Source organism: Pyrus communis, chromosome 8, assembly GCF_041283825.1.
Source record: "Pyrus communis isolate YQ-2024b chromosome 8, ASM4128382v1, whole genome shotgun sequence".
NCBI classification, from domain to species: Eukaryota; Viridiplantae; Streptophyta; class Magnoliopsida; order Rosales; family Rosaceae; genus Pyrus; species Pyrus communis.
The window spans coordinates 22,168,080-22,184,022 of record NC_142572.1 but is presented as its reverse complement, the minus strand read 5'-3'; the positions used below and the strand labels follow the sequence as shown (position 1 = coordinate 22,184,022).

Below are 15,943 nucleotides of genomic sequence, written 5' to 3'. Positions count from 1 at the left end.
GTTAGATTCAAGTACACTACCAAACAAGCCCTAATATTCCATGCCATATGGTCTATAAATTTTGGTGCTAATTAATCAGTAATAAAATATTATCTCCACACTTAAATCCAATTTTGCCACTTCAAAAAAAAAAAAAAAATCACAATCCGTATAAATTAATCCAATTAATCAGTATTAAAAAAAAATCATCACTAACTAATTAGAACTCACAATCCGTCTTACCTTAAAAAACTCACAATCTATTTCGCTTTGAAAGATATTTTGATCATTTAATAATGTCAACTCGGAAAATATCATTAGAATCGGATCTCATCAGAAGAAGACTATTGTAAAAAAAGGTTGCTTTTACTATTCGAACCTGTGACTTTTCGATTATAAAAGAGCAACACTTACCAAGACTCCACCTCTTTAAGCATCAATAGGCAATAGAGAACTATTAGAATATCAATATCATCGATCTTCCAATGAATTGTTTAATTGTTTTACAAACCTCAAAAAAGGGAAGTTATTTTTTTGGTTGAAAAAAGGGCAGTTCCTTAAAAATAACAATTAATAAATTGCTGGTTGAAAACCAGCAAGCAAAGAAAAGAAATTAAACATAAAGAAATCATGAAAAATCACAGAGGTTTGAAGTGCTGCTATGCCCGCCCATCCGTCATAGTTTCCATTTAATATTTGAAGTAGCCCGACAAATCAAGAACCCAAATACAACCAGGAGTAAACAAATTACTGTACAAACAATCCAAGGGCCGACCTCATTCTGCTCGTTCTTTGCTTTGATTTTTGGATATTTCTGCTCGTTCTTTGCTTTGATCTTTTGATATTTCTGTAATATGTGGTTCAAGTAAGAATTCAAAAACATATTGACGTCGCCAACGAAGCCGTCACGGAAGCTTAGTTCAAAGTGACGTTGTTCTCACATATATATATATATATATATATATATATATATATATATATATATATATATATATAATATATACATGCATATATTTATTACTTGAGTATAGTCATATGTTCTGCACATGTGTCACATCCCGGCCCGGGAGGGACCACTTCCCGGGCCCGCTCCACCATCGTAGCATGATATTGTCCGCTTTGGGCCCTGATCACGCCCTCACGGTTTTGTTTCTAGGAACTCACATGAGAACTTTCCAATGAGTCACCCATCCTGGGAGTGCTCTCGAGCGCTACTCGCTTAACTTCGGAGTTCCGATAGAACCCGAAGCCAGTGAGCTCCCAAAAGGCCTCGTGCTAGGTAGGGATGAGAATATACATATAAGGATCACTCCCCTGGGCGATGTGGGATGTCATAATCCACCCCCTTAGGGGCCCGACGTCCTCGTCGGCACACATGCGACCAGGGTTAGGCTCTGATACCAAATTGTCACATCCCGGCTCGGGGGGAGGGGGGACCACTTCCCGGGCCCGCTCCACCACCGTAGCACGATATTGTCCGCTTTGGGCCCCAACCATGCCCTCACGGTTTTGTTTCTAGGAACTCACATGAGAACTTCCCAATGGATCACCCATCCTGGGAGTGCTCTCGCGCGCTACTCGCTTAACTTCGGAGTTCCGATAGAATCCGAAGCCAATGAGCTCCCAAAAGGTCTTGTGCTAGGTAGGGATGAAAATATACATATAAAGATCACTCCCCTGGACGATGTGGGATGTCACAACATGGATGTATGTTAGTATATTAGTTTATTTGTTAGAAAATATTAAGTAGAATTTAATTTATCTCTAATATAAAAAACAAAACAAAATGAGTGTAAGAGAAAAAAAAAAGTAAAGAAAGGATAATACTGGGCTTAAGCTAATAACTATGTTGATTTTTTGACCCTCATCTAAATGGGAGTCTTTTGAGTTAGACCCTTTACTAGTTGATAACCACAAAGCAAAAAATGAAATTCAAAACACCTTGAAAAAGAAAAACTACGTGAACGGTAATTGCTTTGATCATGAATTTATGAAGAGTTCGTCTTCAGAAATATACCCTTACATTTTAAACAACCAAAAGAAACCGAAATTCAAGGGAAGGGAACAATAATATTACTACTTGACAACTACCAAAACAAAGAAAAAAATTAAAGAAATACTTTGGATGCGGTCCTTAGTCATCAATATTTTTTAACTAAAATCTTATCGATTTTTATATTTTGATCAAAGTCCTTTGACTTTGTACACGTCAGCATATTAGCATTGATATATTTTATGTCAGTTATTTTCTCTTTTAACTTAAAATTGTATTTAACAAATCTCACCATTTTTGAAATTTAAAATCCTATATTATCAGATTATAAATGGTAAAAATCTCAAGGATTATGAGACTAAAAACAATGTACATAACAAACAATTGTGTATAAAGTTTTGCAAATTTTACTGAGTAGTGTCAAGCGAAATAATGTACCCCTAGTAAATTAATATTGCATGTACCCATGAACTTGACAACAACAAAAATGTACTCCCGCATGAACACAACAATGTACGTACCCAAATAACATTGTACCCAAATAAAAAGGGATAATAGGAAAAACTCATAGGTACATTTAAAACACAAGGAAAAGAATGTACCCACTAATTTTGAACTATTAAAAAAATATAAAGAATGTACCCAAGGAAAAGAATATACACGGGTAAATATTACCCTAATCAATGCTAAAACCTCTGTGTGTATGTGTGTTTGCACCTTGAAAGAGAATGTACTCAAAGAAAAGATTGTATAAAAATCGTACAATTCACCAAGAAACACTCAACATCATTTGTACACTACCACCCAACTTAACACAATGTGCACCACAAGTGCACCGTTGAGACGTAGTCATTAGGAAACACTATGTTTTGGGCTTGGAGGATCTCTATGGGGAAATTGCAGGCGTAGACAAAGATTTGAGGGATGATGCCATATACTAAAAGCGGTTGTGCCTACAATGGAGGTTGATTAACACACCGCTAACCGTCAAGGTAATATAACTCGTAAAAGTTTTCAAATTTCAAATTCCAAAAATTTAGGCTAACCAGGTCAACTTTCCTGAAACAATCCAACAAAAGGATATGTGAACATGAATAATACAATTTTGAAATGAAAAATCAATTAAAAAATGACATGTGGACAAAGTCAAAAGATTTTGATAAAAAAACTTTAAACCAATAAGGTTTCAATCAAATACTATATAACAATTAGGGATGAGAGTCTAATTTCTCCAAAATTAAAATATCTTGATATCATGCAAGGCATCAAGCTTTACGGCCAATAGAGTATCCTATTCGAAAGATGAGTAAAAAAATTCCAGCCACAAGAAAGCCATCGCTGATAGCAGCAATGAGGTTCTTTGTTGTAAGTTCACCAGATTTCTTTAATATAAAGGTCAAGTAATAACTCAGAAACATATCGTCACGACGCGAGTTGTCAAGGAAGCTCAGCACAAAGTGATAAGCATAATTCAGTTTTGTGACCGTTTCTCGATAAGCATAATTCATCTTTGTTTGTCCTTGCATTTTCGACCATTTGATGATTTAATTGGGACTGTACGTTGCTTCCTGATTAGGCTCTGCATGAGGCTTTAATGAGGCAGGAAGAACTTCTTGCCTATATAGACAGGCAAGAACAGGCCAAGCTTCGGGTTAGTGAAACATTTTGCTCGTAATTGAATCATCCGAAATTAAAACATTTAATCAATGCCGGCTTTTCCTTGTTTATTTTCTTTTGAGCACGAAACTGAAAATTATGCTCGTTTTCTGAAACAGAAAAAAAGATCTTGCTGGTGAAGACAATCTCTGCTTCAAGAGGACCTGCGTGTGATATTTTCGTCATGCTTTCCTAGTATATATGAGATGCATCCGCACATGCCAAGTTCGTCTCTCCAGAGGTGCTGCTGTTTTTGTTTATAAGCTTCCTTCTACGTTACGCATTATAATATCGTGAATAATGTAAAGTATTATACAACATTTCTCGAGTTCTTCTGTATCGAACTTTCTGTTTGTGCATACAATGGCTCTTCGATGATAATTTATTTATAGAATGGAGAAGTTTACCACAGAATGTGTTTAAAAATTGATGTCTATGACATCTGCGATCGCAGTAGTGATAGGCGGTAGTAAGTATTTGCTTCCATCAGGTTCTATCAGTCTTTCCTCGGAGGAATTCGATAGGACCTTGAAGGGAAACATGAGCATCATCGCTCCTCATCAGCTCTCCGGCAACTTCGGCAGGCGTTGCTTGTGCCCTGTCGAGCAACATTTCAATTTCTCCGAAAAGTGTGTGCTCGTGAATCAGCAGGTAATTATATGCCAATTTCTTGAAACCACTGAAGGTGCATTAGGCCATGTGTATGTGCAAGTCCATCCGGCCAGGTCGCAGCAACGCTGGATTAAGCCGGTCCTTGTGGTTCGTCGTAAACACGACAATTCTTTCCTCTCCACAGGTCGACCACAGTCCGTCAATAAAGCTCAATACAGCAAAGAGGCTGATCTGTGAATTAAGAAAAACATTAAAAACCGATTGCTTTCAAATAACCAAAAGTGCTTCTAAGATTGTTATTACCTTGTCATCTTCCACGGCTCTGGGCTCGTCTTCAAATCTCCGTTCTGCAAATCAACTGAACAATCAATGTCCTCGATCGCCAATATCGACCGGCTCTTTGCTCCAATTGTTGGAGAGCAATGTAGAAACAATAAAAATAACAGAAATACAGAACCGAAATACTTATACTTTATTATTCAAAAATATTTGCAATACAGAATACAATTACACAATAAATACAAAAGATTATAACAATACTAACTTGAATGAATCGATGGTAGAGGCTAGTGCAAAAGTTATGTCCTTTGAACAGTATTTCCGTCCCACTCGTGTGCTTGTGGTTCTACAATGTCTGCTCAACTAGGATACAACTACCTAATTCTATAACCCGCACTGGATTATAAAATTCTAGCGAATTGCTTTGTGAGTTTACTCTCTAAGAATTTTGTACGGAAAAAAAAGAGGAAGAAAAGATGATTATTGATGAAAGACTCTTGTTATATAGGCTCTTTCATACCTCTTCAAACACATTTTGGATGTATTTGAAGCTATACAACTCTTTCCAAAGAGTTATGTCTATTAATCAAAACGTTTTAAATTAATTTAATTAAAAAAATTAATTCAAAATTAAAACTAATTGATCAGATTAATTTTAATTCCTTGGCCCCAATCCACACAACCATAAGGCCCAAGCCTTCAATCCATTTCCAAATGGTCCAAGTTCTAATTACTAAGAAGAAGGAATAAACCTATATAAAGGCTAGTGAAAAACCACTGTTACCCGATGTGGGACAAGAGGGGTCTCAAACCTCATACACCGATCATCAACCTACTCAGGCTAGAATTGCACCGAACCTCACTCAAATCCAAGTCAAAAATATCAAACTTGAGATAATTAGCCATGGCCGCAACCAAGCTCGACTTTCCCGTGCCGGGCGGTCCGTGCAACAAGTACCCTCTTTTCCAAGACTTTCCTACCCTCCTATAATACTCCTACCTCTTTCTAAACCTCTCGAGGTCCTCCACCAACGTCGGCTCCATCGCCATTGTTTCGAAACTCGCCGGATGATCAAGGTTGATGGAGCTGTTAGAATATGAGCATGAGTATGAATCAATAAACTTGGTTGTAGGATTAGAGATTAAGTAGGAAGTCTTGTTGGGAATGGATTTGTAAATCCATGTTGTAACTGGACTGCTATTTGGAATGAATTGGTATTCTATATGGATTTTAATAGGGGAATCCTTATAGCATTTGGCTAAGATTGTATAGTATATATATGGTGGCCTCTGCTCTCGTAGTGAGTACTCGATATAAGACTAAGACCTATTATTAGTTGAGAGTCTCGTTCGCATGGCAGCAACTTTGAACTCTTCTGCAGGTATGTTTTCTCTCTCTGCATTGCTTTATGGTTTATGGTTTTGTGTTTTGATCACGGTAACTTGCTTTGCATGATCCTGGTGTTATGTTTATGCTAACAAGAGCTCCAATAATCCGTGCCATTGTAATCAACCGTGTGAAGCTTCACCACCTTTCTCTCCTCTTTAATTTCTTTGGATTTCTGTAGAATGTAGGGCAAGTAAGATCTCAGCACCATGTCCCTATGCTTCTTATGGAAGCTGAGCTCTAACCGTCAGACCTCCAAATGCAAATTTTAGCCGCCACGTTTACTGTTCGGTTTTTCGGTGCTTATCAAAACCCACTTGAAATCTACACCGTTGAAAGAATCAACGATGCCTTGATTCTTATCAATGGTGATCAGAAACTGCTCCTCTTTTTCGGGCTTGTTGACTTTGATCCTCCGCATGGAGGCGGAGACCTTGGCGCCGAGGTAAAGCTTGGCCGCCTCGAACGTCTGGTTCGGTGTCAGGCCGTCGAGCTCCTCCACAACGACGGTGAGTTGGGAGGAGAGCTTCTGAAGTCGGGAGTAGGACTTTTGGAAAGCCTCCGGGATGAGGTCGCTTGCAATCGTTTTGAACAGGATTGCGGAGGCAGCGAGTGAGGCCGCCGTCGATAGTATGGTTTTTGGCGACGGTAGGTTTTCCTGTGACAAGCACTACATGGTTTAGTTCTTTTTTGGTAATGGTGGTGGTGGTGACTGATGAAATATTGAGATGCGGTAGACGATGGTTGTGTTAAGGGTTTTGTAGGGCTTTATCTTTCGGGTTTGCGTGAAGAGAAAGACCGAGGGAGTTGAGTTTTGAGCGAAGCTAGTTAGGTCAGTGGTTTCGCTACGATCAGCTCCCTCGCAATCTCTTTATGTTCTAGAATTCTATTTGTTGTACGCTTTCCTTGTTGTGAAGCTTCGTTTGGCATGTTGTATTATACACCAAACACACGATAATATAATGTCACAGATTATTTTATCCTATTATGACTTGTAGTATATTGGTTTTGTTCGGCATGCCGTCTTATGTACCAAGCACACGATAACATAATGTCGATGCACATATTAGTCTGTCCAAATAAAATAATCATTATAGTCTGACGTATCAAACGCATAGCAAGAAAGAGAAGGGGAAAAGTTATCCCTTTGGTTTTGGTTGTTGGATATCGGGCTTTGAGACTTTGGTCTTTTAGCTAACTTTTTGGGTCAGAATGTAATGCATGGCCCATTTCAAACTATAATTGTGATATCCAGATTTATTAGCACGACAAGTTTTTTTTTCTGTAACTGTCACACTTGAACATGGTGTCACATGACTATACTCACGTTATATGTGAGCCAATAACAATGTATAGCTCATGGTCTTCTATTCGTTTTGCCTCTAGTCTTTGTTGCTCAGAGGTCACCATCTACGTTGTTTTTAGAGTTATCTGAACTTGCAAAAGCGTCATTAGTTCGAGTTTCCTTTCAAAAATAAAATTACACATGTTAAAATGCTAATATTCCATGCCATACGGTCTATAAATTTTGGTGCTAATTAATCAGTATTAAAATATTATCTCCAAACTTAAATCCAATTTTGCCACTTGAAAAAAAAAAAGCATCACTAACTAATTAGAACTCACAATCTGTCTTACCTTAAAAAACTCATAATCTGTTTCGCTTTGAAAGATATTTTGATCATTTAATCAATTCAACTCGGAAAATGCCATTAGAATTGGATCTCATCCGAGGGAGACTCGTAAAAAAAAGGTTGCTTCTACAACTCGAATTTGTGATTTTTCGATCATAAAAAAGCAACATTTGCCAAGATTCCACCTCTTTAAGCTTCAATAGGCAATGGAGAATTATTAGAATATCAATATTACCGATCTTCCAATGAATTGTTTAATTGTTTTACAAACCAACAAAAAGCGGAATTATTTTTTTGGTCGAAAAAAGGGCAGTTACTTAAAAATAACAATTAATAAATTGCTGGTTGAAAACCAGCAAGCAAAGAAAAGAAATTAAACATAAAAGAAATCATGAAACAATCACAGAGGTTTGAAGTGCTGCTATGCCCGCCCATCCTTCATAGTTTCTATTTAATATTTGAAGTAGCCCGACAAATCAAGAACCCAAATACAACCAGGAGTAAAAAAATTACTGCCCAAAAAATACAAGTGCCGACCTTATTCTGCTTGTTCTTTGCTTTGATCTTTTGATATTTCTGTAATATGTGGTTCAAGTAATAATTCAAAAACATATTGACGTCGCCAACGAAGCCGTCACGGAAGCTTAGTTCAAAGTGACGTTGTTCTCGTACTTGGCCATCACCGGAAAGCGGCAGTTTGGAGGAAACCAAAGCCCACATGACGACGACACCGTGGAAAAAGTCGACCAGTTCTTGACTACTACCGTCAACGGTGATTACTTGCAACAGTTTATCGGCCGCCGGATCAAGTTTCTGATGACTTTCGAATTCGTTGTTTTTGATGAGGTTGGTGTTGTTGCTGACCTTAATTCTGAGTGTAGGGCAAGACATCCTCTTGTCCACGTAAACGTTGACTGCTTTAAACATTTCGTTGGGGACTCCTCCCTTGGTGAACTCTTCGACGGCGTACGCAGGGACTGGGGACCATGACGGACGCTTGGGCGTTGGGAGCTCCTCCAATGCCATAATATTGAACGTCGTCAAGGATGTTGATTATAAGGCTTCTGAAGGTTTTTATAGGGTTTTCGAAAAACTAGATTTGAACTCTTGGTTCTTAGATAAGATCAAAATCAAACTAATCGCTTATCTAAGTATTTGACTCTATCTATATTTGATTTTTTTTTTTTTTTAAACTTTAATATTTTGATGTTCCTATATTATCTATTGTTGAGAATGAATCCACATTAGAAGAAGGAATTTGGATGAGTTTATATGGAATTAGACTACCTCATATTACAAATTTGTCTTATTATCGCCAAAGGTAAATTTGAACCACATTATTGTTAGCCAATTTGAAGTTAAGCCAACCTCTTAGATGATATCGTTTGTTAAATAAAAAAATTAAAAAAAAAAAAAAAACCTTTCTTCGCCCTTCAGCTAAATATGAATTATTTTCAAACTGGTCTAATGAAAATTTTAGCGTACATATTTGTGGCCAATTTGTTGTAAAATTTTGCCCATAGTCTGTTGGCTACTCACTTAGGTCATGATGGTTAGGGTACTCATTTCTCTTCAACTCCTTCAACTCCTTCAACTCATTGCGTTCATTTGTTTAGTATAAAAGTATAATATATTACTTGTATTAAAAAAAAAAAATTCCTCTCTTTCTTTTGAACTTTTAACCAATCCCCATGAAATAAAATATTTGAATACCAATCTTATCGATTCCTATAACGATCTTATGAAAGTCAATCCGTTTTAAGAAATACGAGAAATTAATAAGAAAAGATAAAATGTGATGATAAGTTTATATTTGTATCACAACTAGAAATGAGGATAATTAAAACAAAGAGAAACTTGATACAAGTCTAATTTTTTTAAACAAAATAGAAATAGTCCAGTTTAAAATAAGTCAAATCCCTTAAATTTAATTATTAAATCTATATTATTAAGAGAACACACCTTATCAACCTTTTTGCCCATTTTTTTCAATTTTGCCCCTCACTTTTGAATACACAATGGTGAGATGAGGAGGGTAAAATAGTAATTTTGTACCTTTTGACAAAATGATGATCATATTCCCTTTTTTCCTATTTCGCCCTCACTTTTGATACACAATATTTACATAATGAGGGCAAAATAGTATTTTTGTATCAAAATATTTACATAAGATAAAAATATGCACTTAATAAGAGAAATGATCCCACCATTATTTTTCATACAGGTAAGTGAAATCATGATGTCTTTTGGATAGTTTGAATGAACTAAAGTGGTTGCGCTGGAGGAGAATGTGGGAGGAGGTGGGCGGTTGTTCACACACACAAAATGTGTGCTCTCTGCTGGTATTAATAATGATAAGATTTATTGTAAAAATTAAGTTATTCCTAATTATCTCTTCAATCATTTATTATTATTATTATTATTATTATTAGCATATGGGCATACACAAAGTGTGTGAGAATTTTTTTTTTTTTTTTTGTTTTGTTTTTGAAATAGAAGGAGAGAGGAAGAGAGGAAGAGAGTGATAGAGAATGTGGGAGTGGAAATTTTTTTAATTTTTTAATTTTTTAATTAGAGATATGTTAAGATTACATGTAGGTGAGACTTTGAAAAAAAAAACAATAAAATTTGGTTGTGTGAAATTACATTTCTATCCCATAATTCTTATTCATGTTATGTTTTAATTAGAGGGTTAAACTGATAATTTCATAGGGTTTTGGTTGATAATGAGTGTTTTATTAATTGGTAGAGATTATTATTATTATTATTATTATTATTATTATTATTATTATTATTTTGTTATTTCTTTCTCTTCCTTCTACTTTAAACAACATTTATAGATTTTATTGTAAATTTTTATAATCAACCTAGATCACAAGTTAATTTTATTTCTCTATGACATATTGTTTTTTTTATCATAAAGTGTTTGTAACTCATCATGTAAGGGATTTTGGTTTATTATTAGGAATTTTTTGTTTTTATTGGATAAAAGGTAGTTTCAAATTATCAACATATATCACAAATTAATGTGTCTTGCGTGTAGGTATATTATGTTTTTCTACCTTTTAGTTAGGTTTCATATCTCACACACACACACACACACATATATATATATATAATATACATGCATATATTTATTACTTGTGTATAGTCATATGTTCTGTGTGACATCCCACATCACCTAGGGGTGTGATCCTGTTGACTCTAAAAATTACAAAACCTACGTGGCGCGCAGGCCGAGTAACTAATAAGCTAACTACGTCATTCGATTGAATGCGGGGCGTGCCAACTCGTCGGCCGAGCTCGGCCGAGGAGTAAAATTCGTTGATGTCGCGTTGAGCGCGTTGTTGACTTCTTTATCTTGCGACTGCGACCGAGGAAGGAACACTCTCGGTCTCTAGGTTCTAAAGCCTGAAGACAAGGCTACTAATTCTGCGAAGTTCACAAATCGTCGGAGCCCGATTCGGTCACTGTGATTATATTCGTAAGAGTATAAGCACGTCGAATCGAGACCAAACTATATAGACACAGGTACTCAAATGTGATGTATGTCTTGATGGTGAATGTAGTTCGGTCGTCGGAGTGCCGAACTCTGAAACTCACTTGTGAGTATCCAATCATAAAATCACTCGGCGTCCAGTACGCCGAATAACGCAATTCGTAACACCTGACTACGCCGAAAGGGCTAGCAAGGTGACCTCTACCAACAAGGGTTCGAAAACCCTTCTCGACCGAGACTTAGATAGGTAACCGGTCGGCCTCGACGCAGTGCTGTTTATCCAAACTGAAGGTGCTTCTTGGTCGGCTGATTATGCGGCAACAATGCTGTTTATCTAAACTGAAGGTGTTCACCGGGTACCTCCACAGTGCTGTTTATCCAAACTGAAGGTGTGTCAGCAGAAAAAGAAAAGGAAAAAATCTCAAGGTATTTGAGAGGTTTTGCGCAGGGCAATTGTATGCTGAATTGAAGGTCCTTTTTTGTTGCATGATTTCTTGTATTTATAGCACCCGTTCATTGAAACCGAATTGCACCCTTATCTGGATTGGGAGTCCTTGTCCCGTTCCAACTTTACTTCGAACAAACCCACTCCCATTAGGATTTTGAACTTTCCCCTCTTCTGAGGCTTTATCCTTCGCTGACCGGGAATCCTGGTTGCACCAAGACTTCCTCGACCTTTCTGTTTATTTGAATTATTCCTTCTTAGGATAGGACTCGACCGACCCTGCTAACTGGCCCAGAATCTATCAAGCAACCCATAGTAGTTGACATGGCTTTGGGCCGAGCCCAATCGTATGCTCGGCCCAACAATATTATTTTGGGCCCAAACACTGCCCCTTCTCTTCTGAGGTCACCGCCGGTCGACCTTGAAGAACCGGAACCATCTTTTGTTTTTTAGACTTCGCTTTTCTCGATATCCATCACTGCATATTTATGAGATATGATTACACCATCCTTGTTACTCCCGCCATGCAGCCACGTGTCGATTCTTTGCCAATCCTAACAATTTTCAATCATGGCCCTCGAAAACGTGCGCCCACCGAAACGTCTCTTCCTCATTAATGCATTAAAGCTGCCGTCACACGTAATCGGGCGTCCTGGATCCTCGAAAATCTCGATCCTATCCTCGCAGGTTCCCAAAATATCCAAAATGATCGGGACCTTTTCCCGGTTAAATTTCCCCCCAATTCGAACTAGTTCTTTTTGAATACCAAACGTTTGATTTTCCTTCTAAAAAGCCTATAAATACCCAAATTTCCACCATTTGCATCCCACGCCTTCAGAAATTTCGAAATCTTCCCTTTGCCATTCCTGCTTGCTTAAACGAAGCCCTCGAGTTCATCTCTTTGCAACCTCCTTTTTTAAAACCACATTCTCTCTTCTTTACCAATGGCCTCCTTTATTTCAAAGCTTTCCGACGAGTGTAATAAATGCAAGGACTTCATCGATCGGAGCGCCATCAAGACGCTACGCTTCGAAAATGACCTGGCCACTACTCACCAGATTCTGGGCCCACTGTTCAAGTATGCAGTGCCATCGTGCATCACTAACCTTCTGAAGGAGCAGTGCTTAACACCCCTGCTGCAGGGGTTCGATTGGTCGAAATGGTGTTTGGCGCGGCCCCAAGGGGCCTGGCCCTCAACTACTACAAGCTGGGCTGCCTGGGTCGACCGAATGAGCACATTCTTCAGTGAGGAGTGGAAAGCTCTTGGGATTTATGATGCCATTATGCTTTCGACCATGGAGATTACCATAAATAGGGAGCTGCTTATGGCGGCCCTGAGTTTATGGTGTTCGGCTACCAACACCATGATCCTTCCCTTCGGCCCTCTCGGCCCCACAGTCATCGACATCTCAGCTATCCTTGGGACTTCTCCATCCGGTCTCCCAATCGATGCCGCATTTTCTGGATGCCCCTCTCTTCTCGACTTAAAGGCGTTATTCGACGAACGGGCTGTCGAAACGCTCAGTCGGGGCGATCGGGAGCCTTCAAAAGAAGAAGTTCAGAAACTCCACAAGAACTTCTTCAACTATAACACTCTCATCCTCCACTTCGCCGGCCGAGGCGAGGAAAGCCTTAGGAAAGGAGAACACGAAGCCTTCATCTTCTACTGGTACAACAAATTCATTTGTTGTACCAGGTCGAACAAATGCCTGGTCGAGAATATGCCAGTGGCCCAGGCCCTAGCTAGTGGTCGTTCCTTGGCTCTCAGCCCGGCCATCCTTGCCAATCTCTTCCGTTGCTTGGCCGAGACGACCATCAACAAAATCGACCCGCACCAGAACGAATCCCTCTGGGTATTCCAACTCTGGTTGCAGGTTTACTTCTCCACTTTTCGGCCCGAGGTTCTTGCTTTCCAGCGTTCGGCAGCCTTCGACCCTCAACTAGCCTCTTGACCGGCGCCTCCTTACCGGGCCGACGAGGTCCTTAAACATTTCTTCAACCTTGATGTTTTCTCGGACGACGAGTTCCTGGTGTGCCGGCGCCAGGAATACCCTGCCTCGATCAGACTCCCGACGGCAGTGTGGGCTAAGACCGAAGATGCTGATCTTCGTCAACATTGGGGGTCATTCGTATTGGCTCACGACCTCCCCGTTGGTTGCGATGCCCGCCGAGCCAGCTGGGAGGTCTATCATCCCCACTTTGTCACCCGGCAGCTTGGCTACCTCCAAGGTTGCCTTGTACCCCTGCTTGCCTCTCGTTCCCTCTTAAGTTGATGGCGTTTTTCTGGTTCCTCCGAGAGGGAATGTAAGACGACGGAACAGGAGTTTCAGGACAAGTGTAAGAAATTCCAACTTCGACCGACCGTTCCTAAATCCCTGGGCACCGACACCTTCGGGGACTGGTGGGATGAATACACCAACGACTTCTTCGGCGTCTCGGCCGAAGATGTGGTACGCAGAGTCTTCGGCGATCGGCCCAAACTCGCTCCTGCGGCCCAACCCAAGGAGTCGACCCAAGGTATATTGTCATTTCGCTCATTGTACTTCAATTACTTGCCCCCTGTTATTAATTACTTTGCTTTTTCAGGGGGTCGTGTGTCGAGGAAGATGGAAGCGGTCGCCGCGGTGGTGAGGGCGAAAAAATTGGTTCCCACGAAGAGGACCATTGCCACCGAGCGGACAGTCTCCGCCAAACGCCCTCATCGAGAAGTCGAGCTGGAGGATGACGCTCCTCGTCCTTCCAAACGCGTCAAGAAGTTGGCGAAGAAAGGCGACCGGGAGATTCATGTTGTTCCTAGTGACACCACAAGGACAACTGCTCATGCCGGCTCTCCTTTTAACCCGGCTGCCTCAGCTTTAGCAAACCTCCTTCCTTCAGCCGTCTTCCTGACTGAGGCTACGGCCGATCCGGCCGTCGTATCAGCTCCAACTTCGGAGCCGGTCATGGCGCCTGCCGTGGGGAAGACGACCGCACCTGTCGAGGCACTCTCCATCCAGTGACCGACGATCATTCTGGAAGAGGTATAATTCTACTGCCATCATTTTGTTTATTTAGCCTTTTAGTCGTAACAAAAGTTTTCTCAGGACGTCGAGAGCGAGAGTGACGAGGTCCCGCTGGAGCGCCGCCCTTGACCAGCCAATTCACCTCCCGTTCATCCTCATTCGGTGGTCGAGGCAGCCGTTCAACCGCATCCCCCAATGGAGGATCGTGGAAAGAGGCCCCTGGCCGATCCTGAGGCGACGACCGAAACGCCGCTCCATCCGCAGGATGAAGACCTTCCCATTCTTCCTCAAGAAGTCTTCTCGGCATTTGTAAGTCTTATTTCCTTTGTGTTGATTTTATCGTGACACATGTTCTTAAAGAACTATTAAATGTCAGGTGCCCGAATGTTCATTTCACCGACAATTCTATGCGCCGACAGGTGTTGTCTATATTTCCTGGCCACCGTCGTGGCCATCAAATGTAGATAACCTCCATTGGCCATGTGAATTGAGAAGCGGTCTAAGGTACTGGGCTCAGCCATTAAGTTCCCTGGGTTCGAGCAATGACCCAGAGGGCATGGTCGAGGTCTCCTCCCGGCAGGTCTAAAAACAATCCATCTGTTGTGTATTCCACTACGACGTCTTAATTTCCTTCACAAATTTTCCTCTATGTGCAGCCTTCGTGGGAAGTAGAGCTCGACGCTCTCCTTCAGAGTACAACTGGTGAGGTCGACTCCTCTGCTGCTCATGCCGAACCAGTGGGGACCGTGCCTGAGGCCCAAGCCTTCGTGAAGCTGCACGAACTCCTGTCCTTCTCTGCCTCCCAAGTTCTCCAATGCAAGGGTCTTGACTCCGTTGGGGAGTGCTTAAATGACCTTGCCAGCGGCGGTTACCTGAGCACGGAGAATATCTCCTTCCTCACCGACCTTCTGGAGCGAACTCGGTAACACTTCAACATTTTTGAACGAGCTCTACAGGTGAGGACAACTTGAAGGCGGCCAAGGTCGCGCATAAGGTTGGCCAAGTGGAGATAGAAGTGATAAAAGCCAAGAAAGCGAAGCTGACTGAGTTTGATCGCCAGATCTCTGACCTCCAGCGTCAAATTTCTGAACTTCAACGGAAACGGTCTGCTGCTGCTTCAGAGCTTGAGAAGGACTTTGAGGCCAACAGGGCTTGGCTGACGGCCTTCACTGCCGGCGCGCGGCACATCCAGCAAATGTAGTTCAACAGAAAGATGAGGCAGGCTGAGATAATTTTGACCGAAGCGAAGTGGCTAGAGTTAAAAGCTGCCCTCAAGACTTTCCTCCCCTCGACCCCCTAGAAAATTATCTTTGTATCTGCTCACTTGTTATTAATACAATGGTCTTTTACTCTTACATTTCCCATGTGACTGGATAGTACTTTTTTATAAATTTTCCATTAATTGGCAATTTGCGAATTGAACCAGTTCGATCTTTGAGATGATGAATGGCCCTTCC

General features: G+C 40.5%; 1 long non-coding RNA gene and 1 pseudogene across 1 annotated transcript; one reads left to right on the top strand and one right to left on the bottom strand.

Moving 5' to 3' along the window:
* Window positions 1-3,509: 3,509 nt before the first annotated feature.
* LOC148695362 (uncharacterized) lies at window positions 3,510-4,042 on the top strand. The gene is made up of 2 exons (XR_015965712.1): window positions 3,510-3,623; window positions 3,748-4,042. It is a non-coding gene; the product is annotated as an uncharacterized LOC148695362 (long non-coding RNA).
* Window positions 4,043-4,114: 72 nt separating this feature from the next.
* On the bottom strand, window positions 4,115-6,582 carry LOC137718051 (protein HYPER-SENSITIVITY-RELATED 4-like; annotated as a pseudogene).
* Window positions 6,583-15,943: the final 9,361 nt, after the last annotated feature.